At 39.3% G+C, this 26,114-nt stretch overlaps 1 protein-coding gene across 1 annotated transcript in view; it reads left to right on the forward strand.

The window, feature by feature from the left end:
* Window positions 1-26,114, forward strand: part of P2RY2 (purinergic receptor P2Y2) — a 588,691-nt gene that overhangs the window by 172,565 nt on the left and 390,012 nt on the right. Inside the window, exon 2 of the mRNA XM_044071275.1 lies at window positions 24,696-24,840. The gene's annotated coding sequence lies outside the window, so the exon portion shown is untranslated. The remainder of the gene's footprint in view (window positions 1-24,695; window positions 24,841-26,114) is intronic.

A 26,114-nucleotide genomic window follows, 5' to 3' on the forward strand; every position in this document is an offset into this window, starting at 1 on the left:
CAAGCCCCATCCTCTGAAGCGGTTCCACCTGAAGGTGGTGCGGGACCGGCAGATGAGGAGTTTCCAGGGTGGGTCCCAGACATGCTGGGGCCCATTTCCACAGCCAGATGAGGTGGGAGAGGTGGGTCCACTGGGACCAGCCTTCCCAAACGTGCTATGGTGTTGCAGTTTTAGAACATATGCAGGTTAGTAATAGACAGTCAACACAATCCAGGATTAGTTATAACAGCATGCATAGATATTCCGATTAACTCAAAACAACCGATTTGGAACAGTTGCATAGCAAACAGAACACATGCATATATAGAACGACAGTGGCCATTACAATGGCATGCAGGTTACATTGATAGCAACAGGCCACCAATGATAGTATTTCAACATGGAAGATTACAGTTACACTTTTAGTTAAATATGACCTATAAGGCACTGTTATTGTCATATTGTCTGGTTTGTTCAGTACATACCATACACATGTTTTATACTGCCAGGTGATATTTTACTCCTTTATATTTATTTGGTATGACTACTACAAGCAGGATTGTTACTCACCAGCCTCGTGATGCAACCTTTGCAACCTACTGGCATGGGCTTCTTGGTTCACAGCCCGCTCAGCTGGAGCTGTAATGAAAATAGAGAAACATTTAGACATACCTATCCATCACATACACAGGCTGGACTTTGGTAAACAGTTATTGCTATGAATACTTGCACACTGCTGGGACATTTCCCCTCTCTCGTGTTTCTTGGACCCACTGTTCCAAGAGCTCCCTCTTCCTCCGTTTCAAGTCAGCATGGTGGTACCGGCCCTGCTCACCAGTCTGAAGGATACAAGTGGCACTGGTGAGATCACAGGCGAGTCTTTCCCAGGCTTCCACTTTTATATTGGGAGCCCTGTTACTGGTCCTGCAGCAGTCTCACATCATGTTTTTTTACCAGGAATCCTACCATGACCTTGGTCTCCTATATGCCCCAGGGCTGCACCTGAAAGTGCATGCCCTCCACAATACCTGCCATACTGCCTACAGTGGAGAGCTACAAGTAGTTATGAGCTGTATTCCCACCTACGGGGTTTAAATATGGCCTATTTCCCACCCTTTGCCTGGGACATACAGGAGACCAAGGTCATGGTAGGACTCCTGGTAAAAAAACATGATGTGAGACTGCTGCAGGACCAGTAACAGGGCTCCCAATATAAGGTGGAAGCCTGGGAAAGTCTTGGTAAACAGTTATTGCTGTGAATACCTACACACTGCTTACACACTGGAGATATACAGAGCTAAGTATATTTTTCTGGCACTTCAGAGTTGTGTACTGTTAATTGTTGCTTGATTAATTTTATATTATTGCTGGCTGACTTCAGAGTTGTGCACTGTTATTTTTGTTTCAATGTATAGTTTTTCAGATCTCTCTTGAAGGTGCTGTTTTTCCCCTACCCACCCTCTCTATTTTTATCTTGTTGTTTAAATTTAGAGGCTTTTGCAGTTGCCTGCCCCCACTGTAGATTTGATCTGGGAAACTCCCCCCAGTCCCATCTCTTTACCTTATTCTACCTAATAGACTTCTTCTGCACTTGTTTTTAGTCATTTTTAATTTCATTGCATTTTTTAACTGTTTGGTCTAATATTGCTACATATTCAAGTGTGCTAGCTTACAATGCATTTGAATTGTTTTTACTGCTGTTTTAGCTACTTTTCTGTAAAAAAAAAATCTAAGCCTGTTTCCTACCTTTCCTGTAACTAGTGTAGTCCAGATTCAGATTTGCTGTATCCAGGACTGTATGTAAGCTTCTGAGCCCCCCAAGCTTTCTTTGTTGGAGGGAAGCCTTCTAGCTTATCAGTGGGAGTGGTAAGCACTAGGTAACCTATCTACCACATAAGGAGTGGTTCTGGCCCAGAAATTGTAGTTATTGGCCGTTTGGGCAGTTTTTCCATCTATCTCAACTTTCTGATTTAAAAGCCCGCATTTGCACTGTTTCCCCCCTTTTCTGTAACTAGTTTAGTTCAGATACAGATTCTTAGTTTTAGCACTTGAATTTGCTTATTTGTGATCAGCACTTGTTCAGAACTTGTTGTAAGCACTAAATAAGCTACTAATTACTACAGCACTCAACCTTCCTCATTACCTAGAGGAAAACAGTTTTGGTACTTACTTTCCTCACTTGCTTAGAGGAAAACAGCTCTTGTACTCACTTTCCTCACTTATCTAGAGGAAATTAGTTTTTTATTCAGGCATGTTCAAGGGTCAGCTCCCAATGTTCTCTCCTGTCTATCTGATGAATCTGGGCATCTTGAGGCAATGTAGAAATTGCCTTATGTACACAGACAACCCTCTCTTCCTACCACCCAACACTACAACCTGTGAGAGATGCACTTATCTAGCCAAACTGGAGGTAAAGCTCTCTCCAACCAAGACTGAACTTGACAGTCAAGAGGAGAAGGTAAACATTTGCACCACACTCATCGCATAGTCTCACTAAATCTACACCACCAAAATCCACATATAGAAGCACAAAAACATTTGCGGAGGCTCTCAATAATAATCTGCTCAAGCAACAGAGACCTCCAAAGCAGAAATGCAAGCAACCTCCACTCCCCAACACAGCCCGAATGACATATAGCCCGCAGAGTCAGTGTGCCACTCAACCACAGCCAATAAGGCAAAACAATGTAGCCAACACACTAGTCATAGGTGACTCTATAGTCAAGCACACTGATGTCCCACTCACCAGGCTAAACAAGGAGAAGGTTACTGTCGGCTGCCTGTCGGGTGCCAGGATCTGCCACATAACCCACGCACTCAGGTCACACCACAACAAGTACAAATATGACTCTGTCATTGTCCATGTTGGCGTGAACGACCTGAGACATACCTCCCTGGACTGCATGAAAAGAGACATGGAAGAGCTCTCCAATCTTGTAGCCCAGGCAGGTATGACCCTAGCCCTGAGTAGCATTCTGCCATTACCCAGAATGATCCCGCAGTACAAGGACAAGATGATTGACTTCAAAAAAGGGATCCAGTATCTGTCTGCCTGGGATGACATGGTCGACAGACCACGATGCTTTGCCATTGATGGCCTGCACCTGTCACCCCTGGGATTCCAGATACTGGCTAAGGTTCTTGCCACCCCTGTAGTGCCTTTTTTAGGCAAGGTTCAAATGACAAATTCACCACCATAACAGGAACAGGCAAGCAAAAACTGAGGGTAATGTTACTCAATGCTAGAAGTCTAAATCTCAAAATGCACTCCTTAAAATGGAGAACATTAATATCTGTGCAGTGACTGAGACCTGGTTCAAGGCTCCAGAGAGCACCCCTGCACTACCAGGCTGTAACTCATACCACACTTTTCGGCCATGTAACCTGGACCGGAACACCAAAGACAGAGGTGTGTCCATATTCAGTAAGGATATCCAGACCTCCAGGCTAGTTGCTCAGAATAATGCATCCAAGGTTATCCAAGTGCAACTAACTCTGGGCAAAATTGTAATCCAAATTGTAGCTTGCTACAGATCCCCCACCATGCCCCAGGATTCCAACTCCTCTTTTCTTTATGTACTGGAAAATATTAGAGTTCAACCAAACACCCTAATAATGGGCGATTTCAACTACCCACCATTAACTGGGAAAACTACTCATGTACCAACTCCTTCACTCAACACTTTCTGGAATTCATAAACTCCAATGCCCTGGATCAACTTATCCACACCCCAGCAGTGGCAACAATATCCTAGATCTAGTCATTACCAACATGAGTGACCGGTGTTCCACACCTGAAGTCCATGCCTCATTGGTCCAATACGACCATAAGCTAATCACCCTAGATTTCCATATCCTGCCCCCACCCCCCATTAAGGAGACCACGGTAAAAAATTTCTCCAATGCCAACTTCATGCTTCTTAAGACAGAAGTGGTGAACTTCATGACACCCATGCAGATGGACAATATAGTTACGACTACTGAATCCTACACAATTGCACTTTATAAGCACTTACACAAGTGCAAGGATTGTGCTATCCCAAACAGAAAGAACCAAGACGCTATCCTCCAAAAAAAGGAATCCAGTCTGGTATTCCCCTGCCATAAACAAACAGTACAACAGAAGGAAGAAACTGTTGCAAAAGAGAGTAAAATCCCATGAGTGGATGAGCTCCCTGGTCAGCCTCAGTAAGAAGCTGCGATCCCTGATAAATTCCTCCAAAGCTAGTTACGAAAACAAAATCACCACTGATTCTAAAGACAACCACAAAACATTCTATAGCTATGTCAAGAATCTCAATGACAACACTCAGATCTGCTCTGAGTTACAGCACAATGGCACTAAATATACAGACCCAACTGATATTGCCAACATCCTGACAGATAAGTTCAGTGCTAACTTTACCCCCCTCTCACCCCCTAAAGGGCCCATCTCTATACCGGAAAAATGCAAAGTTCCTGTAATTATGGCTGCACAGGTAAAAGCCACACTCTCCAAAGTGAAGAACACAGCATCCATGGGACCAGACAACATCCCAGGCTGCGTTCTATATGAACTACAGAATGAACTGGCACCCCACCTAAGTACCATGTTCAATCATAGCCTCACCTCAGGCTTTGTGCCCGCTGAATGGCGCACAGCGACGGTTATCCCACTCCACAAGGGGGGAGCCACCACGGACCCTGGTAACTACTGCTACATTAGCCTGATGAGCCTGGTCTGCAAGGCCATGGAACGTATCATCATGGAACCTATAAACAAAGACATTGGTAATCTCCAAACTCTGGACCCCACCCAGTTCGGGTTTGTAAAAGGCAGATCATGTCTCCTAAACCTGAAAAAACTCTTTGAAGCAGTCACCAAAGCCATAGACGAAGGCTTTTGACACCATCCCCTACTCTGGAATTATAGATAAACTCACTAAACTAGGTGTAAATCCCTATGTCACAAGATGGGTTGCCAACTGGCTCACTGACAGAACCCACACTGTGAAAGTAGCAGACTCCAAATCTGACTTCAGACCAGTGACAAGTGGAGTACCACAGGGTTCAGTCCTGGGTCCTCTCCTGTTTGGTATCTACTTCTCTGCAGTACAGGCTAACACAGAAGGTTTTTGGCTAACAAAGTTCGCAGATGAGTTCGAAACTCCTAACAATGTGGACATCCTACAAAAGGGCCCCACTGAGACAGATGCCTGGTGTCAAAGCCATGGCCTCAAGCTCAATGCCAAAAAGTGTATTGTCACCCACTTTGGTAAAAACTCTGTACCCATGAACTACAGCATAGGCGGTAATATACTTAACACCGAAAGTGTGATAAGAGACCTTGGGACACAGGTGGACAGTAGTCTCTCTTTTGATAATCACATTGCCACAGTAGTCAGGAAATCCTTTTACGTGGCACACCTCATCACAAAAGGTTTCTCATCCAGAAAAAAAGAGGTCATTGTTCCCCTCTACTCATCACTCATTAGACCCATTATAGAGTACAACGCCCCTTTTGGTATGTACCTCACAAGACATCTACAACAACTGGAAAGGCCGCAGAAATACCTCACAAAGAGGATTACTGGCCTCAAACAGATGCCCTATGCAGACCGTTTCAAAGAACTCCAGCTTTACTCAGTCGCATATCGCCTACTCAGAGGTGATCTCTGCCTAACATACAAAGCTATGTCATACCCAGAGCTGTTGGACATACTCCACTTAAAGAAATCCCAATCCCTCCGAGCTACACGCTCTAGGGACCTAAACCTTGTCACCACAATAAACAGAACATGCCAGAGGGATAGATTCCTGTCCCAGAGACTTCCCATACTCTGGAATAAACTACCTATCTATATCAAACAAAGCTCCTCATGAGCACTCTTCAAGAAAAATCTTAATGATTGGATGGGAAATAGGAAGTTCACCCCGGGGATCACTTCTGTGGCTCTGCTCGACAGTGGCACAGGAAAATAATTTTCTTGGGTGGCAAAAGCCAGGGTACCTTTTTGGCTAGGCTTGTATAGGCCCTAGGACTGATAGCCTTTTACCTACCTATGAATCTATGAAACTTTCCAGTGATAGGACGGTTTTGAAAATGCTGAGCTAAGCTAAGCTACGGGCAAACCTGCTTAGCTATGGTTGGCAGTGTTTAAAGGGGCAGGTTCAGCATTGCTTACCAATGGGCACATCCACATAGCTGAGCTACTCATTGCTTAGTATTCATATGTACACAATGCTTACACCTGGTCAGCATAGCTGTGCAATGCTTAGCATTGGTTATGTTTTATTTTATTGGACTACCACCTGTATGGGATTGATTCATCATCCATTACATAATATAGATTTATTTAATTTCCTTGCCATCCCCCAATGTGCTGTAATTACATTTATTCTTGTGTGACTATACTGTATGGGCACTTGTGTTTATATGGGGGTTTCACTACTTTATTACACTGACACCTTACATCTGGACCTAATACACTGCTCTGGTTGAGAAATCTAAGTTGCTTCCTACATAAATATACAAATAAATTAAAATTGTAATGTTTACACATACAGAATGGAAATGACTTTGGTGAGGCTCAAACTGTGAATGACTACATGGACGGCATATGCTCTAACTACTACACTATTGCACTGATGTTTATGCGGGATGTATATTGCTATTTAAAGTATCGTGCTGTTTCAGCTGGGCTAAGCATAGCTAAGCAACGGGCACACCCACGCAGCTATGCTTAAACGTTATTGCATATGTGAAAAAAATATATTTGTTGTGTTTTTTACTTTGTACCCTTCAGAATATCCATGTTAATGCTAAACCTGTTATTCTATCAACATTTTGGCTTTGTAGGGACGATTGTGTCTTATGGCTTTGTCCATATTCCTTACTCTGACAGGTTGAGAGGTGAGCATTGTATGCTTCATACCCTGCCAAAAATTCATGCTTATGCTAAACCTGTAATTCTATCACCTTTCTGGCTTTATAGAGATGATTGTCCCTTATGGCTTTGTCCAGATTTCTTACCCTGATGGCTTGGGGGTGTTATGAGCGTTCTCGCTCTATTTAAATTGCCGTGTGGTGGTGTGCAGGTGGCATGTGTGTTGTGAGAGCACTGCTCTCAGACACACCCCCTGCACTCGTACATGGAACCATGTCCGTTTTACAGCATGGCAACACGCCTTCATGAATATGCATGGCGAGCTGCCGTGCTGCACGTGAACGGTCCCTTCCATGCAGGAATAAGCTATTCCTGCACAGAAGTTTACTTAATCTGGGTTTTTTTTAAAAAGAAGTTGGCCTAGAACTGAGCCTTGTGGGACTCTGATAGTCCGAGGCATGAAGGTAGAGAAAGAGGTTTGCCATTTGTTACACTGGATTCTGTTTGATAAATGTTGTTTAAATCAAGGTGATATTTGAATAGAGAAGTCATGCTCAGCTAATAATAGCTTTCAGTGGGAAACAGTTTCAAATGCTTTAATACAAGTAGGAAAATTGATGAGACCAGGAAGTCGTCATTTCTATTTTGGTTAATTGTGTTATGAAAAGATAAAAGATAAAAGAGTGATAGCTGCAGTGTGGGAAGGATAGAAGCCATACTGATCAGGAGGTATTTTACCTGTTTGGAATGGATACAATGTTCCAATATTTTAGAGAGAAGGTAGAGAGGGAGAGAGAAAGAGAGAGAGAGAGAGTATGGCTGTTGGAAGATAGTTGGAAGCATCTAATGATTTCTCTCCTGTATACAGTGAAAGAATGAATGTATTTTTCCAGAGTTTGGGCACATAGCCTCAGAGATGGAGTTGTTGCTGAGAATAAATATATGATAGGCTGTAGCATCTGCAACAGTTTTTAAGTACTCTTCTGGGAGTTATTCAGCTGCTAGTGTCACTTCTTACAGTTTGGTTAGTAGCCTCTGAATTAATTTAGTTTGGACAGACTCAAATGTAAAAGTCAAAGAGTAGTTGGTTGTGAGTTATTAGATGCTTATGGGATCATGAGAATTTTTTTTCGTAGCTGTTCGAAATGTCAGGACATGGTAGATAGCGAGTCCTGATCTACAGAGACTGAATGGCCACAAGATCGGGCTTATATATACCAAGTCCAAGATACAATTTCTTAGAATATTATTCAGCAGGTGTGGGGGTGCAAGGAGAGGTTGCCTGCCCTGCAAAAAGAAGTTTAAAGGAGAAGAGAGATTTTTGAAATTCATTCTTCTCCTGTGTTTTTGGTCTTTTTTTTTTTTTGGCTTGTCAGCACTCAGCATTTTGAGTGCAGGCATGTCAATAAGGAGCCATATTTTTAAGAAGTGGTGATGTAACATTTCTAAAATGGGGTCAAAATTTGTGGGCAACATCAATGTCAATGTCATTTGGAAGTGGATTTGGTTGGGTTATTTTTCCTGGTTTTAAACATTAATTTATGGTTGCCCAGTAAGTTTTTGGATTAGTCAGATGTTTCTAATGGAATTTTGTGAAGTAGTATCTTTTATAATTTTGTATATGTTTTTTTTTTTTGGTTTTATTTCTCAGTTGTCTGCATATTTGATAGCTAGATTGGGTTTTGTTTTTTTCCACAATTTTTCCAGGCTTTATCTCTTTGCCCTATGAGGCATTTGGTGTTACTAGAGAGCCATGGAGCTGGACTTGATGTATTTCCTTGTTACAGGTGCATGAGCTTCAAAAGAGGTAAGAACATAAGAGTTAAATTGTTCAACTGTCTGATCAAGTGGTGGAGATTTTATATTGGATCAGTTGATTTTGTTTGTTGGCAGCAATGTACAAGATCTTGTTAAAATCTCTGAGTTTTCTAACTAGGTTGCATGTGATTGTCTTAGTGTTTTGCTTCAGTATTGAATGACATAAGCAGGGTTATAGTCAGTCTGGAAGAGTGCCAGTAAGAGGGATTTTTTTGGAGCACAGTCTGGAAGAGTGCCAGTAAGATGTTTTTTTTGGAGCTTTAATGGAAAGTCAATCAAGAAGTATGTATTTGTTAGTCTTATTGTTGAATCTAGCAGGTGATTGTACCAGTTAGGTGAAGTTGAGTAAGTGAATGGCATTAAAGGTTTGATTGGAGATGTTCCAATTAGAGATGCACCATTAATGGTTGAAATCATCTAGTATGATAGTCTTCTGAGTGATGTATTTTTTTAATTCTCCTCCCTTTAAAGTGTTTTTTGCAGGGGATAAGCCCTCACCTGCTCCCCTCCAGTGTGTGGGGGGCATAACTCTTTAACCCCAAATTTGTGTATTCCAGTTCTGAGATTGCAATACTTCAGCGAAAAGGAAGTACTCTGAGAAAAAGCAGTCTTAGATTTGGTATACACAAGTCCACATTTTCACTCAATAATTCGCTCTGTTGTGGGGTTCACATTTACAAACTCAGAATATTAACCTGTCACAATAAAAGGAAGTCAAGGAACTTATAAGGTCGTAGAGTACTAAAAAAAACTATTCAACACAGCTTCATCCTTTATGGATTAGTACAAGTTATAGAAGCTACCACAAGACTGGGTAAAGTTTCTGGAAAAAACAGATATTCTGCACCAGATACTAACAACATAGTCCAGTAAAATTACTCATACAATAATTATATCAAACACTCTTAGTGATCATAACCCAGACTATACAATATGTAATTGTGTGTTACTTTGTAGAAGCGTTCCACTATAAAATAGTCAAAAGTATTCAGAAATCTTGTCTGTTCTTAACTGGGAATCATTAAAAAGGCTGTTGCTTTAAGAACAAAACTTTCCTCATTATAATAGACTCCATAGCTCCTCAACATTGAAAAATACATCATATCAAACCTGCACAATGGCTAATGCCAGAAATAAAATAATTAATGGACATCTTTAAAGAAAGTGACATCCAGAAAAAAATAAATAAATCTGTAGCAGTTTTGACATTTGTGAATTCTTAAGAATACATCCTATGGGCAAATAAAATTTCTGCAGTGGCCTATAGAAAGGGCATTGTAAAAATACAAAACAGCTATTGTTAGCCAGTACCCTTATACAACCTTGTTAAGAAATCCCAACCTTACCCTTTGCAAAATGAAACAGATCTCTAATATAGTTTTCATATTTCATTTATAATATAGAATGTGTCCATTTCTGTCAGAAACCCAACACATCAAACATAGTATTTTATGCAGGCAGTGTCACAACTACCTTATTGCTCACTCCACCATGCAGTTTAAAGTTGTGCAAAAAATGCAAATGCACCTCTCTTGCAGCTATTGACCTCTCAGTTGAAGGCATCAAAATGGCTGCAGTGGCATTTGTGTAGCCTATATCTGTACTTATAAATTGCTGCTTTCAAGAAGCCATATTCCTCAAACTCTGGAAGCAATCCAACATTACCTTATATAAAGATAGCAAATTTCTTGAACTAGCAGACTATAGGCATATAGCCATCTTATGTCCTGTATCCAGAATAGTTGAATAATGTATAGTCGATCAGTTACCCAATAAACAATAATTACTATCCACAGTGCAACATGGCTTTAGGCAAGGTGACAGCACAGAAGCATTCTTCATAACTTTTGCAAACTTGATCTGTGAAACAGATCAAGGTAAAATGGTTGCATCCCTTTTTATACACCTGCCAAAAATATTTGATATAGTTTCACACCCACATTCCATACTGTTATTTAGACTGAAGGAACTGAGACTCAGAAACATTGTGGTCAGTTGGTTCACACATTACCCTTTAGTAAGGTAAGGCAGAGCCTGATTCCAATGTAAGGCCTGTCTTTAAAGCATTTTTACATAGAAGTTAAGTAACTTACACTGAGAGCAAGCCTCTGAATAGTGATAACAGATCCTCAGCAAATATTAACAGCAGTCCCACAGGGTTCATTGTCAGGATCTTTGCACTTCAGTATATTCATAAACAAAGGGCACATAACCTCCCACCCAACAAATGTAATCCAATTTGCAGATAAACTCAAAATTAGTATGTGCAGCCTTTTCCATCAAACAAGACCAAGCCTACTTGTAGCATTCTTTTACAAAAATTGAAAGAGAGTTTTCCAAACTACTTCCAAATCTTAGTAAAACTAAACTAATGTAATTTACATCTGCAATCCAACAACCAGACTACAGCTTGAGCTAGTGCAAAATGCAAAGCTGTGGGGAGTACTGACTGACTAAAATAAACGGTTTGATAAATACATGCAACACATAGTTCAAAAAAAGCAATTATAATCTATGACTTTTTTTTTTACGAAAAGGCAGTCCTTTTCTAACAAAGCAAGCATAAAAGGCCATAGCTCAGATCTTTCTATTTCCAAGTATCATGTATCCTTCATCAGTCTTCACAAACTTAAATCCCACCAAACTGGAGTGAAGTTAAAGTAAAATTCCACAGTTTACAAATAACCACAGCGACAGAAGACACCATTAACTTTCAGTAAAGTCCTTTCGCTGCTTGGATCTACTTTTCTGCTTTCACTGTAGAACTGCCCACAGCATCCTCTCTAACCTAGAAAAATGGCCAACCTTCAGCCATTTGTTAAACTGGTTTACACTGACTAGAACCAGCATATAGGATTCAGTCAAACATCTAGAAATCATAATGGCAGCTATATATGCTGAATACATCGCTAAACTTTGGAAGTCATCCCCATCAAATATCAGGAAAAAGTACAACCTGCCTGCAATTTAAAACCTGAGTGGAAAGACACCTAACAACACATAGTTCCTGTCCTTGTATCATATCCTAATTTCCATTCTTTTCCGTTTACATCAAACAAATATAAATTTCTAGTTTGTACTCTTACAATCTCTTGGATTTACTTCTCACATATACATGCAGCTGCTTAGATACAATGTGCACTTGACATCTGTGATACTGAATAATGTCTTCTTTATAGCTGCAGTTTCTGTAGTATATACTACAGAATTCCTACAATTGCTCTGTTATAGTTGCTGTAATATTCTTACACAAACAAATATGTTCAAGTTTACATTTATGTGCAGTTAAAACAGATTGAGCTCCAAAAATGATGCATGATATTTTATGTTAAAATGTCTTATATGTATAATGCATGTGTGTTTGTGTGTGTGCGTGTGTATACATGTACACATATATATATATATATATATGTGTGTGTGTGTGTGTATATATATATATATATATATATATATATATATATATATATATATATATATATATATATGTATATATATATATATATATATATATATATATATATCTATATACGGATCTACTTCATATGTTCGACAGTTCAAAATGCTGACTTTCATATGGCCGAGACCATAGGATCGACATTTGAAATGTTGAACATATGAAAAACAAAAGTAAAAAACAACAAACACTTACCTAAACACACACACACACACACACACACACACACACACACACACACAAGTGTGTGTGTGTGTGTGTCTGTCTGTATGTGTGCATATATACTGGTAACTCGTACTTAACGTTCTACATCTGTACTTACAATGTATCGAATGAGCCACATAGTGTACATAATATGTTGCTTACATGTTAAAATATATATGTGTGTACTATTAATGGTAACCATTTGAAATGTTTGCACCTTCTAGCAAGAGTACTGAAACACAGAGATTGAGTAAATGAAAAGGAGGATTTACATATATACTAAGTCTGAGATGAGGAGGATTTACATACAGTGGATATAAAAAGTTTACACACCCCTGTTAAAATGCCAGGTTTTTGTGATATAACAAAATTGAGACCACAATAAATCATTTCAAAACTTTTCCCACCTTTAATGTGACATGTAACCTGTACAATTCAATTGAAAGACAAACAAATCTATTAGGGGAAAATATAAAAATTAAAAAACGTAACATATGCTGGTTGTGTAAGTGTGCACACCCTTAAACTAATACTTTGTTGTGAGTGCGCACCCTTAAACTAATACTTTGTTGAAGAACTGTTTGATTTAATTACAACATTCGGTCTTCTTGGGTACACACATGCCATCAATTAAAGAGACTCTGATTAACCCCAAATAAATTTCAGCTGTCCTAGTAGGATTTTCCGGACATTTACTCATTTGCCTGCTACAGCAAAAGCCATGGTTCACAGAGAGCTTACAAAGCATCAAAGGGATCTCATTGTTGAAACGTATCAGCCAGGAGAAGGGTACAAAAATATACACAGCACTGGATATACCATGGAATGCAGTGAAGACAGTCATTAAAAAGTGGAGAAAATCTGGGACAACAGTGATGTTGCAAAGAACTGGACACCCCTCCAAAACTGATGAAAAAACAAGACAAAAACTGGTCAGGGAGGCTGCCAAGAGGAGTTGCAGGAATTTGTGGCAAGTACTGGTTGTGTACTACTTGTGACAACAATCTCTCGTATTCTCCATATGTTTGGACTATGCGGTAGGGTTGCAAGACTGAAGCGTTTTCTTACACAGATAAACATCCAGGCCTGGCAAAAATTTGCAAAACAATACATCAAGTCTTTTGGGAAAATGTGTTATGGTCTGATGAGACCAAGGTTGAACTTTTTGGCCACAATTCCAAAAGGTACGTTTGACACAAAAACAACACTTCACATCACCAAAAGAACACCATCCCCACGGTGAAACATGGTGGTGCCAGTATCACGCTTTGGGGTTGCCTTTCTTCAGCTGGAACTGGGGCTTTATACAAGGTGGAGGGAATTATAAATAGTTAAAAATACCAGTCACTTTTGGCCCAAAACCTTCAGGCATCTGCTAGAAAGCTGAAGATGAATCTCACCTTTCAATATGACAGTGACCCCAAGCATACATCTAAATCAACAAAAGAATGGCTTCACCAGAAGAAAATTAAAGTTTTGGAATGGCCCAGCCAGATCCCATACCTAAATCCAATAGAAACAGACCTGAAGAAGGCTGTCCACAAGAGATGCCCTCGGAACCTGACAGATTTGGAGTGCTTTTTCAAAGAAGAGTGGGCAAATATTGTCAAATCAAGATGTACCATGCTGATAGACTCCTACCCAAGAAGACTGAATGCTGTAATTAAATCAAAAGGTGCTTCAACAAAGTATTAGTTTAAGGGTGTGCACACACAACAAAGTATTAGTTTAAGGGTGTGCACACTTATGCAACCAGCATATTGTATGCTTTTTTTTAAATTTTTTATATTTTTTCCCCTAACAGATTTATTTGTTTTTCAATTGAATTGCATAGGTTATAGGTCACATTAAATATGGGAAAAGTTTTGAAATTATTTATTGTGGTCTCATTTTTTTATATCACAAAAAAACTGCCATTTTAACAGAGGTGTGTAAACGTTTTATATCCACTGTATACCAAGTCCGAGATGGCCATTTTTCAGAATATTCTTTTTTTCTGTGAGCTGTTATATATAAGTTTGGGCATAAAAGAAGTTTAAAGGAGAGGAATGATGTTTGAGATTTCAAATTCTTGTGAGTTTTGACCTTTTTTTCCAGTCTGTTGGCACCCGACATTATGAGTGCTGACTTTTCAATAGAGAACCCCAGTTAACTCATGGTGGGCATGGTGGCTATTTCTACACCTCTTTTTTCTCACTCTGTTAGGTCTCCATTATGCATTGACGTGCATCTGGCTGCATATTCCCATGATGGACAGTAAACTGTTTATACACTGGAACAGTGAGTACCACGACATAGGGGGTTGCCATTGCAAACCCCAAGCTGAAACCCCTCCTCCTAAAAGTGGTATGCAGTACTCTGCAAACATTTCCTGTTACAAAACATAAGAGTGTTGAGCATAATAAGAATCTTGATCATTTTGAGTATGTGAGTATAACAGGAGCGTCTGGTTCTGGTATGCAAAAATGTAGTATTTTAAGCAAACTTGAGGATGTAGGCAAGTCACTTGATGTTTAATGCTAAGAGTATGCAACATTTATCTATTTTTCCTAGTGTAATCAGTGCCAGTTACCTGTCAGATCTAAAAAAAATATTGGAGGGGGTTACACACCCAGCCATGTTTTTTGTAGAGAAAGAAAATAAATGCACTTAATCTGATTTGTACAGATACTCTGTTACCAAAGTGATCAGTTCATGTTGGTATACATTCCATCTCATGACAGTAGTAATGTTTTAAATGGTGAATAAAACATTCAAGGGAAAACCAAAACAGGAAGGAAGTTTTGTTGCTTAATTTCTCACACTAACTTGTCTTGGCGGTTGTTTGATAAATATAGAAAAGAGCACACCCACGACAACCTGCAAATACTGGTCACGATTCACCATATTCACTTATATAGGCATTTGGAATTACTTGAGACAACTGTTTTCTCCTGTGATGCTCAGTAAAGTCACAGATATTATCACCATAATAAAAATCTAGCAACACTTCAATAGATAACGCAGACCTTATATCATTTTATAGTTTTATTATATCATGAAAATGTGAATTATACACTGTCACTTCCTCTTCATAATCACTTCCATTGCTACTGGGTACTTCTGCAGTATTGTGATAATGGTGCATATGTATGGCAACACATATAACCATATATTTACCTGCAGTGTGAGAAATGTCATATCTTATAGAAACAATATTAACAGCAACCAGGCCTTTGACAATGTAGGCTACTTCAGCTCTTAGTGAATCTCTCTCTTTCTCTCTCTCTACATATATATATATGTTTCTGAGTGTGTGTGTGTGTATGTGTGCGTCCATGTGTGTGTGTGTGTGTGTGTGTGTGTGTGTGTCTGTGTGTCTGTATACACATATGCATGCAAACACTACATGACATTGTATGTAGAGCAAATAGCCAGATAGAAACTAAAACAAATAACTGATATTCTATACTCCAATGTGCTACACAGAAGTAAAAGTACATTAAAACTCATTCAGAGACAGTACTTATCTTCTCTTCATCTATCTCCTGATACAAAATTTCTCTTATATGGTTTACAGACTGAATGTTATAAGTTAACTGAAAATGTTGATGGGAGGGTTCAATTTCGAAGTGCAACATTTTAGGTGGCGCAGCGCTTAGTGTTGTCACCTTACAGCAAGAGGTTCTCCGGTTCAGTTCTCAGCTGAGGTGCCTTCTGTGTGGAGTCTGCATGTCTTCCCTGTGTTTGCGTGGGTTTTCTCCAGGTGCTGTGGTTTCCTCCCACATTCCAATGACATGCATCTGGAGCATTTCTCCCCGGGCTTCCGCTGAAATTGGAGCTCTGTCCCAGTTGGACTTTCCCAGTAAACAAATGTTAAATAAAGTGCTAAGCATGGGGATTGAAAATATTTCAGTGCATGTGCACATTTGGTTCAGAGAGGTGTGGTAATCACCAGTATTTCTATGCATGCAGTGCAAAATCTGAAACTTAAGCAGTGAAATCCCATGCAAGTAAGACTGCCTCTGGTTCATGAGTTCATTGCAATTTTATGTGTAAGGACAACAACAGTTGCATTGCTTTAAATTTGTTATACTGACAGACACTTGAGCAAACTACATTTAATTTGACTTTCCAAGAAACTAGTCAAAATATTTTAATGGCTGAAGAGTTTTTAAGGTCTCCACAATACTATGTTGGAAGTTGATGTGCTTATTAACAGTTGAGATTTTTGAGATGGGGAAGGCCGAAAAAGGCATTATGCCATTTTCCATCTCTAGCAATGTGCTGTAGTTGTTTGTGTTACCTATAGGCAGCTATGTGTTAAGGACTTTTGCTAGTACTCCTAGCAGGGGCGGCTCATGCTATCGGACTGCAGGTCTGCAGCCCTCCCACCTAGAAAGAACAAAGAAAAAAAAATCTGTGAAACAAAAAATCCACTCAGACTGCCTTTATCAGCAGTCCGGATGCAGAGAAAGAGGTACCCAGCAACCTGTGCTGTAAGATACACAGGAATCTGTGTGGTCGACGACCGCAGAGAACAGAGGAGCTCTGGACTGCTTCCCTTGCAGACAGGGCCAATGAGGGGCGAGTTGAGAGCTCTCGCGAGGATTTTGTTGCGCGGGCTTCGTGATTTATACTGCAAATGGTCACTGGCTGGATGGGCGTCATGCAGATGGATTCGGACATGGATTATGTGGTTTCAGACATGTTCTGTTAGTCGGTCGCTGGCTGGATTATGTTCTGTGCATGAAACAGGTAGGTGAAGACGTGTGTGTGTGTGTGTGTGTGTGTGTGTGTGTGTGTGTGTGTGTGTGTGTGTGTGTGTGTGTATGAGAGAAAATGTGTGTGAGTGACTATGACAGAATGTGTGTGTGTATGCGTTTGTGTAATAGTGTAGTTCCTCTTTAAATACACTTCATGGGTTTTTCACCAGCATCCTGTATGTCAGCATGTTTATATAATCAGAGAAAGTTTGTAGCTGAGGTTGGAGGATGTTGGCTAGCTACGGTGCCATTTTGGAGTGGTGGTTTCTTTGTAAAAAAAATCAGTTTGCAGGATTTTCATGCATAACATCAGATTACTCACAACAGGCAAGTAGTAATGTGCAGTAAAATTGTAAACTTTTTGAATTTGTGTCTATGATGTTATGGTTAGGACAGCTGTGCAAATGCAAACAGTGTTCTGACTTTTTGCCTTATGGAGGTCTTGCTGTGTATATTTAAGGTCTGGTTTATGGTATTTAAGTAGTACTGGGCAGTAGAAATTTGAAAAATGTATGGTTTCATCAGCGGCCTCAGTTTTGACTTATATGGGAGATTGTGTTATGTGATTCTGAGATGTAGTTTACAAAGAGGTAAGTAGTTACATGCGGTAAAATTATAAATTTGTGTCTGTGTGATTGAGGTTGGAACAATTTTACAATGAGCAAGCTTTTCCATAGGGTGGTGAGGTGCAGTGTAATTGTGAAGTTATAAAATTTGTGTCTGTGAGGTCATGGTTTATAAAAGTAGGAGGAGGCTGAGCTTTCATTATTGACACTTGGAATGGCAGGGCAGAGGTTGGCCTTCATAGTATGGGAGTGTAGTAAGTTAAGGGCAGCAGGTATAAAACAGTCCATATATCTTGGAGTGTGCGTGTGCATGCTTTTGAGCATATATTATCTTTACATGTACATGACGTACATTTATATATGTATGTGTGCGTGTGTGTGTGTGTGTGTGTGTGTGTGTGTGTGTGTGTGTGTGTGTGTGTGTGTGTGTGTGCTGTTTCTAAACTCTTAGTGGGGAATATCAGAAAATACTATACAAAGGAACTGAAAACAGTGTTTGTAAAATAAAAGCATTGTTTATACTGGTTTTCAAACTAAATCAACTCCTTTTTGTATGGAATTAATACAGTCTCCACTAGAACTGAAAAAGGTGCCACTGCATTCTCGGATGTTATGCAGTATGCAATGTTCTTCCTCTTACTTTTTATTCCACTCCAACTCCAGATAAATAAATATCGTGACAGGATGCAAAATACAGTCGTCTGCCTCTTTGAATGCATTTATCTGGATCTAGCATGGGATAATGGGGCTAGTTGTCATAAACAATATTCTGTCTCTTTTGATTTATTTTTCTAGGGTTGGTGTGGTGTGGAATATTAGAGTGAGACAAAATAAGCAATGCTCTGCCTCTTTTTATTTACTTATCTGGAACTGGTTTGGAATATAGTGGCCAGATGTGATATGCAGTGATCTGCCTCTGTTTAGTAAGGTAGAGCTTATATACAATATGCACTGTTCTCCCTCTTGTTATTTATTTATTTCTCTGTCTTGGCCTGGCATGGAATATCAAAGCAAGATGTAATATGTAATAGTCTGCCTCTTTTATTTATTTATCTAGAAATGGTATGGAAAGTCAAGATGAAATGCAATATGCAATGTTCTGCCTCTATTCATCCATTTATTTATCTATCTATCTAGAACTGGCACAGAATATCAAGGCAATATATGATAGGCAGTGTTCTGTGTCTTTTCCATTAATTTATCTATAGCTGTTGTGGAATATCAGGGAGAGATACAATATGCAATGTTCCACCATATTTTTATTTATCTGGAGCTGGTATAGAATATTGGAGTGAGGTGCAATATGCAGTGCTCTGCTTCATTTTGTTTATTAATCTAGAGCTTGCATGGAATATCAAGAAAGATGCAACATGCAGTGTTCTGCCTCTTGTTGCTTATTTATTTGGGTCTGATATAGAATATCGGCTTGAGCTGTAATATGCAATGTTCTGCCACTTTTTTATTTAATTATTTGGGCATAGAATATTTAGGTAAGGCAGTGTAGCATGCTAAATGATAACAATGTTGTGGCTAGTTATTTTTTTTTGGTGGCAAGGGTGGATTTTTATGGCCATGGCTTTGTACAAAACTGGTATACTGCTAATTGAAGAGCAAGTCTGATGACATTATGTAGTGGTAATGGAAGAAAATGTTGTTTGACAGTTTCCCAAATGGGAAGGAAGAGTGCTTTCAGGATGCATGATAGGGCAGATGGTGAGATTTGAATGTGCAGGGCTCAGTTCAAAGAGTGCTGAACAGAACGATTCAAATGTATGTTTATAGGATGAATTTGTTAGTAAATAATAACCTTACTTTTTTCAAACCAATACTGCCAGCCATGTGATGTAGTGTCCTTAAATGGTAGAACACCCTACCAAAAGTGTGTACTGCAGTAAAATACAAGTGTAGGCAACTAATTTTATAAGGTGTGTGGTTATGTTATTATAAAGAAAGCTTAAGCCTGCATGCTAATTTTCAATGTTTTATATACATAGTAACTGATGTTGCAAGGTAGAGTTGTGGCATTTAAATTGCAATATTAATTACTGAAGTCAGATGAGCTAGTAGGTTATTAATATTATTCACAGTAAATACAGAAGCAAGTCAAAGCATGTGAATAAGAATGTGTGAGAAGTTTTCTTTTTGTTTTATTCTTACCATCTGTCACTGTCTTTGTATGTGTGCATTTTGCGTGTGTGTGTGTCTGTATGTGTGTGTGTGTGTGTGTGTGTGTGTGTGTGTGTGTGTGTGTGTGTGTGTGTGTGTGTGTGTGTGTGTGTGTGTGTGTGATGAGGTATTGCAAGCTAGGATATGCATTTGGAGTACACACGTTCAGTAGATAAGTATATGTTTTCTTTGCTCAGTTCAGGTTGCTTTATTTTATCTTTGCTTGCATGTGAAATGCCAGAACAGTATACATAGCCTCTGGAGAGCTCCATAATTATTGTTGAGAGCATTTTAAAGTAGCAGACTTGAATAAAGTTCTAGTTTTATAGATCTGAGTGGGAGCAAGTGCATGCTGGGAATTTGCATATAATTACAGAGCCTATTCATTTGACTGTGTTCTCTGGCTTGGTTTTTGGCTGTGTGTAGTCTCTGTCCATCCTTCTGTGCCAGTGTTGTTTCCTCCCACATCACAAATATGTGTAAATGAGTGAATGAGCAAGCGTCCAAAATTCCCCACAGGTGTGCACATGGTGTTTGTGCATGTTTTACTGTGTATGCCTACTGCAGTGGATAAATTGATTAGTATCCCCATCCAAAACTGATTCTGTGCTTCATGCCTACTTGTTGATAAAATAAACTCCTGACCCACTCCAATGGCCCCCATTCAGATAAATTTTATTTGAAGCCATGTTGCCCATTTTTGTTTTAGTTGTGTTGGCTTTTGGAGATATAATGATGCATATCGGATACTTCTTTCTAGGAAATATATAGTTTGTGGCTATATGAAACTTACCTTGTTATCTTTGTCAGAGGTGAAATGGAAAATGTTGTTATGGTGGAAGAATTTGTACAACTGTGGCCTATGAAAGGCACAACAACAGAAAGAGACACACATAAACAGGTGACACAAGTTTTAGATAAAGTCCATTTGCTTCTATATAGGCTTGTAGATTTTACCATAGATAAAGCCCTAACTATGACAGTGAAGGATAATGCTTTGATACATTAATGCTTAACTCTGTGGTTCATGAAAATGTTGTCCTCCATTGTATTATTCACCAGGAGCATGTTTGTACATAGTCATTTAAATGCAACTTATTATGGAAAAATAATATATATAAACAAAAACCACTTGAAACACACTGAAATTGCTGACGTCAATGCAAATTTATAAATTTGCATTGACTTCAGTGATTTCAGCATGGTTCAAGTGTTTTTTGTTTATATATTTGTTTATATATTTGTTTGCTTCTCTTACCACTTGATTTACTGTGAGTTCAACCATTTCATTTTAACTTTTTACTTATTATAGAAAGCATTGTTTGCAATTCCGAATGGCTTAAGGGGATGGGGAAAACATCTGAGATAAGACTTCCCCATCAAATTAAACTATTCTGATTCACAGACTACTCTCTCTGAGGTTTTCTCCTTGTGGAGGCCTCAACACAGAAGAAGGTCTCACAGACAGAAAGTACAGTTGTGTACACTTACCATAAATGTAGACATTCAAGTGTATTCACTGATGCAGTTATCACATTTGGGTTATCTGCTTGCAGTAGCCCTCAGTCGGCCTGATTAACAAAGTCTTGGGTCCTGCGTCAGTTGCTGTCCCTTCTTCGTGACGTCAGGTCGTCAGGGGTATAAAATGTGCAGCCGACGCCATTACATCAGTTTGTCTTGCCCCAGATGTCAGGTGCCTTCCTAATGGGAAACAATTAAGTCTATAAATATACAAGGTTATACGGTAAGCAGTATTGCCAACACTGAAAGCCTTTCTGTTGTTGCCATGCAGAGAATACTTGCATAACTAGATAACGTATAAGCCTTGGTTATTGAAATGCATATGACAGTATTTGTAATAAAGGACATAATTACATTATGTTAAGCTCATTACAGGCTTTACCTGCAAACTAAACAGAATGCCAATCTATCATGTGTGGTCCATATCATGTGCAGTAATCCTTTAAGCAATGTATGTTGAGCTTGTTTCTTGTCTGCTTTTCATTTTTTACTTTGATCATATTTTCCCCATGAAACAAGTAGACAGTTGTTGTCAGGCAGCAGGTCTTTTTCGGATAAGAAACATTTTTACAAGTGGGGGTATCACAGAGATTGCTACTTTCAGCATGTTACTTGGTACTTTCATAAAGCTGAATATAAATTATAATTAGAACTGCAGTGCAAGGAGAAGTGATTTGAGTTAAGTGCTGCTTGTTTTTCTTATACTTGATTTTGACTGGCATTCCAGTAATGTATTTAAAAAGTAATTTATTTTTTCATGCCTCACATCCTTTTTGTTTCCATCTAGATATTAAGTAAGCTGTCATGCAGCTAATGGATTGAAATATTTTTTTTCTTCTACACTTCATTTTGTCTTGATTGGACTCTCATAATGATGGTTTGTTACCCAGGGCAGCGTATTTAATTAAAGTTTTTGTGGTTTTGAGCATAGCCCCTCCCCTTTCTAGTTGGTCACACCCATTCCCATTGACCCCACCCATTCAGCTGTCTCCTGCAGCCCCCCTTTGATTTGAAGTCACCAGCTGCCACTGACTCCTAGTGTAAGATATTTCCACCAGTTAAACACTGGGCTAGTCAGTGATTAATGCTCTCTTTCATGTTTTAATGTTTTTTGTACATTCATGATATGAGAAAACATCAACTATTAAACACTGGTTTACTATCAATGCTTGTGTTAGTGACCTAAACTTCATCAGACCTAGAGGATGCTGCATTGTGGTGCAGACTTGATTATCTTGCCTGTTAACATAAACCCTGTGTTTATTAAAATGGGTTTATGTTTTGTTTTATTTAAATTCCCTGTATTTTATTACTTTTAATGAAATGCCTGTGTACAACATTTGAACTGACTGGCACATCTAGATGAAAGATGAGAAAGTAGTTTATACCATTGTTGAGAAATAATAGTGCAGTTATAATTGGTAATGTACTAGTTTTCTCTGGTACACACACACGTATATATATATATATATATATATATATATATATATATATATATATGTATGTATGGGTGTATATACATTGTGCAATGAGTTGTAAGTGGCTCTGTCGGAGAAAATTTCACTGACTGACAGTTGGATGCAAGTTGGACAGCCCATTTTAACCATAAAGAGAAACACTGTGTTGGTCTGTGGTGACTAGTACATATATAAGTCATACAGACAAAGTAAACTCTGCAAAGTCAACGTACTGTTACAGTGTACTAACCTTGTTGATATCAGTCATACTTCATTTTAAATATTTAACGTGTGAATGACCAACCATATCGATTCCTACAGTGAGGATATTACTTTCATAGATTGTTACTAGACTAATGAGCGAGGGAGGGCTTTCTAAGCCAAACCATGTTTTCCTGAAAGACTCTAGAAATTTACTGTTGAAATCTTAACTGAAGAGTTGTTTATCAAGTCTGTTGTCTGTTAGAGAACAAGATAGAGGGGATGTACATTGTAGAGAGAATTACAGTGCAATACTGGCAAAAAGCAAGGTTCTTCTAGTGTCCTCTGTGGGGGGAGGGGAACTAAATGATTGGACATATGCTATCCTGCTCTGGGAGGTGAGTATGGGATGCTGTGAACCCGGCTGCTTTGAAGTATTGACTGGAAAGATGATGGGATGGGTCTTAATATTCTGGAGTTCAGTGGCTAGCATCTGAGTTGGTATGTGCATACTAGTGAGCCCATATTGCCACCACTTCCCATATTATGAAGGGATTAAGAGCAGTGAAGGTAATGGATAATATGCCCATGATTGGCTGATTGCTGAGTGGCACAATCAGTGGAGTTCTAAACTTGATAGCAGCAGGTGACAGTTTAAGTGCGGAGATGGGTGGAGCTTGGAGGCTGAGTGTCACAGGTTTATCTGTATCTTCCTCTCTCTTTCTCTTTGTCACACACACACACACACACACACACACACACACACACACACGTACACATACATATATATATATATATATATATATATATATATATATATATATATCTATCTATAAAAGAAGTCTTGCTGAGGGCTTTATCTTTGAACTCTGAACTGGAGGCATTTCAGTCCGAACTTAATATACAGGTTTGCTAAGTAAACAATTCCAAGTATCAAAATTATGACCTCCGTAGAGTTTAATGGATACCAGAATGTGGGGTGGCAATGCATGCAGTAATAGTTCCTGCCACGGTATGTATGAAGTATCCACTGGAAATAGGACAGTCAGTTAAGGATGTCTATTTGTTGTAGTTGGAAGTGAGCCAGCTGGCCATTCTACACCCGTCATCTACATTTTCTAAGGTCCCTTGAGTTCCTTTGTTCCTTTGTTGACCTGGACTCCTGCCTTTAATTTTGTTGTTATAGGGCTGTATGATTCATCAGCCTGTTAAAAAAGGAGGTATTGCACTCTGACTTTCTTTGTGTCACCCATGCTCCATCCTTCCTTGATGCACTGACTCCATATCCTGCCTCACTTCTCCCTTCATTCCTCAAGCATGTACGTGCCATTTGTCTTCAGGCTTCCTTCATAACCCAGTCATTAGTTTGTTTTAACCCTCTCACTATCCATCCTCTGCATGTTGTCCACCATTGTGTCTTGTGTCTAATAAATCCACCACAACTGTATGCATTATTCTTAATATGACCATACCAGCCTACTCTGTCATGGGAAATGCTCTCCTGCTACACAAGTTCAGCATCCAGTTAGACTTTTTGCAGTAGCCCTGCTCACACTGTGTTATTTGATCTGTCTGGAGTTTATCACTCGCAGATTTTTCTTTATCATGTTTGGGGGAGGGAAAGGGTGAGCATTGTTGTGCAGAGTACTAATGTTTACTGTTAGTAACATTTCAGTCTTGTTATTCTGTTAATGACATCTGTCTTTGTTTTAATTTAGGTAATCAAATGTTCACTGTGGCAGGAGCAAGACACTAGAAAGCACAGCTGATGGTTGCCATGGTGGTGAATAATGTATTCATGACTATCTCTTCTCTGTGGTTTTGTGATGCATAAGCACTAATACACTGATTCATTCTTTGAAGGTAAGTCTAACCTCATATTAATGAGGGCAATGAAATTCTTTTTTCTTTTTAAAGAACTAATGAAGCTGGCGACATCACAAGTGCACACAGGTTGGTAAGGATGGTTTTATTCATTGTCCAGGTCTGTGCATGCTCATCAAGAGGGCCATAATCTTTGCATTCCTTAGTAGACCCTAGGCCTATATTGCCCTGCATTTAGAGACTACATTAAAAGAGAAGGAAGTTGGGAAATGTTGCTGGAAGACGTCAGTTTGCAATAATATTTACCACTCCTAGAGGAGAGTTAATTACCTTTGTCAATGTAATCTGGCATATTAATGACTTGCCAACTTTTTACACGCCCCTTTATAAGGATAGCTTACCCAAGATTCCTGAGCACCATTTGATCTTTTGGTAGAAACTTCACGCTAGTCATTAATGCCTCCCTGGACAGTATTGTTGGGCATAAAAAAACATTGCAAAGTAGTGCAGGAATTATATCATGAACCTTTCCCTTATGTCTGGCAGGCCAGGCCATCGAGGAATAGAAGAGGGAGCACACTTTTAGCTTGGGGGTTTGCCCTTTGAGTAGCCTGGATTTTTTTCAGGCTCCAACTCCATCATTCAGTGGGCAAAAATAAAAGATGTAGAGGATCTTCCTTTTCTGATCACTATTCATTTAGTCTGTGCATTAGTCAGCTAGGTACTCTGTGTTGTAGGTCATACTGGACGATATCTGCATTCCTATTTCAAGACAGAACATTTAAGCAACTTTATGGTGGAATAAGTTAAAGCGTTCCTAGAAGTCCACAACCAACACTTTGCTAAAATGGTCAGTTTATAAATCAGTCCTCCATGGGCACCCATTGTCTGTCCATCTAAGGAAGTGACTTGACATGTTGTGGCATGTCCTGTAGCTGGAGCAGGGAATCATGGCCCTAGAGAACTGCCCCCCCCCCCAACCATTTTAGGATTTAATCGTCAGGTTGAGTATAGAATAAATGTTTTACAGATGGTTTTCTGAGGCATACGTTTTGGGGACTGGTTGTTCTGCCATCTGTGGTTGTGGTGCACCCCATTACAAAGGCAAAAAACATAGAGCCATATTTGAGCTCTTGAGAGCTATGCAGTTCATTTTGTGCAATACCAGTAAGGCTTTGAGAATGTCCTGATGTCTTTTTTTGCTCAAGTCTGTAAATAAACTCTCTAAAACCATCTGCTTCTGTAGACTTCTGTTGATGACTGGATGTGTGGGCTTCTTCATATTTCCCCAGCAGGTCCACAGAAGCTTGAAG

The sequence above is a fragment of the Protopterus annectens genome, chromosome 5.part0 (assembly GCF_019279795.1).
Source record: "Protopterus annectens isolate FY-2018-M chromosome 5.part0, PAN1.0, whole genome shotgun sequence".
In the NCBI taxonomy this organism is placed as follows: Eukaryota; Metazoa; Chordata; order Ceratodontiformes; family Protopteridae; genus Protopterus; species Protopterus annectens.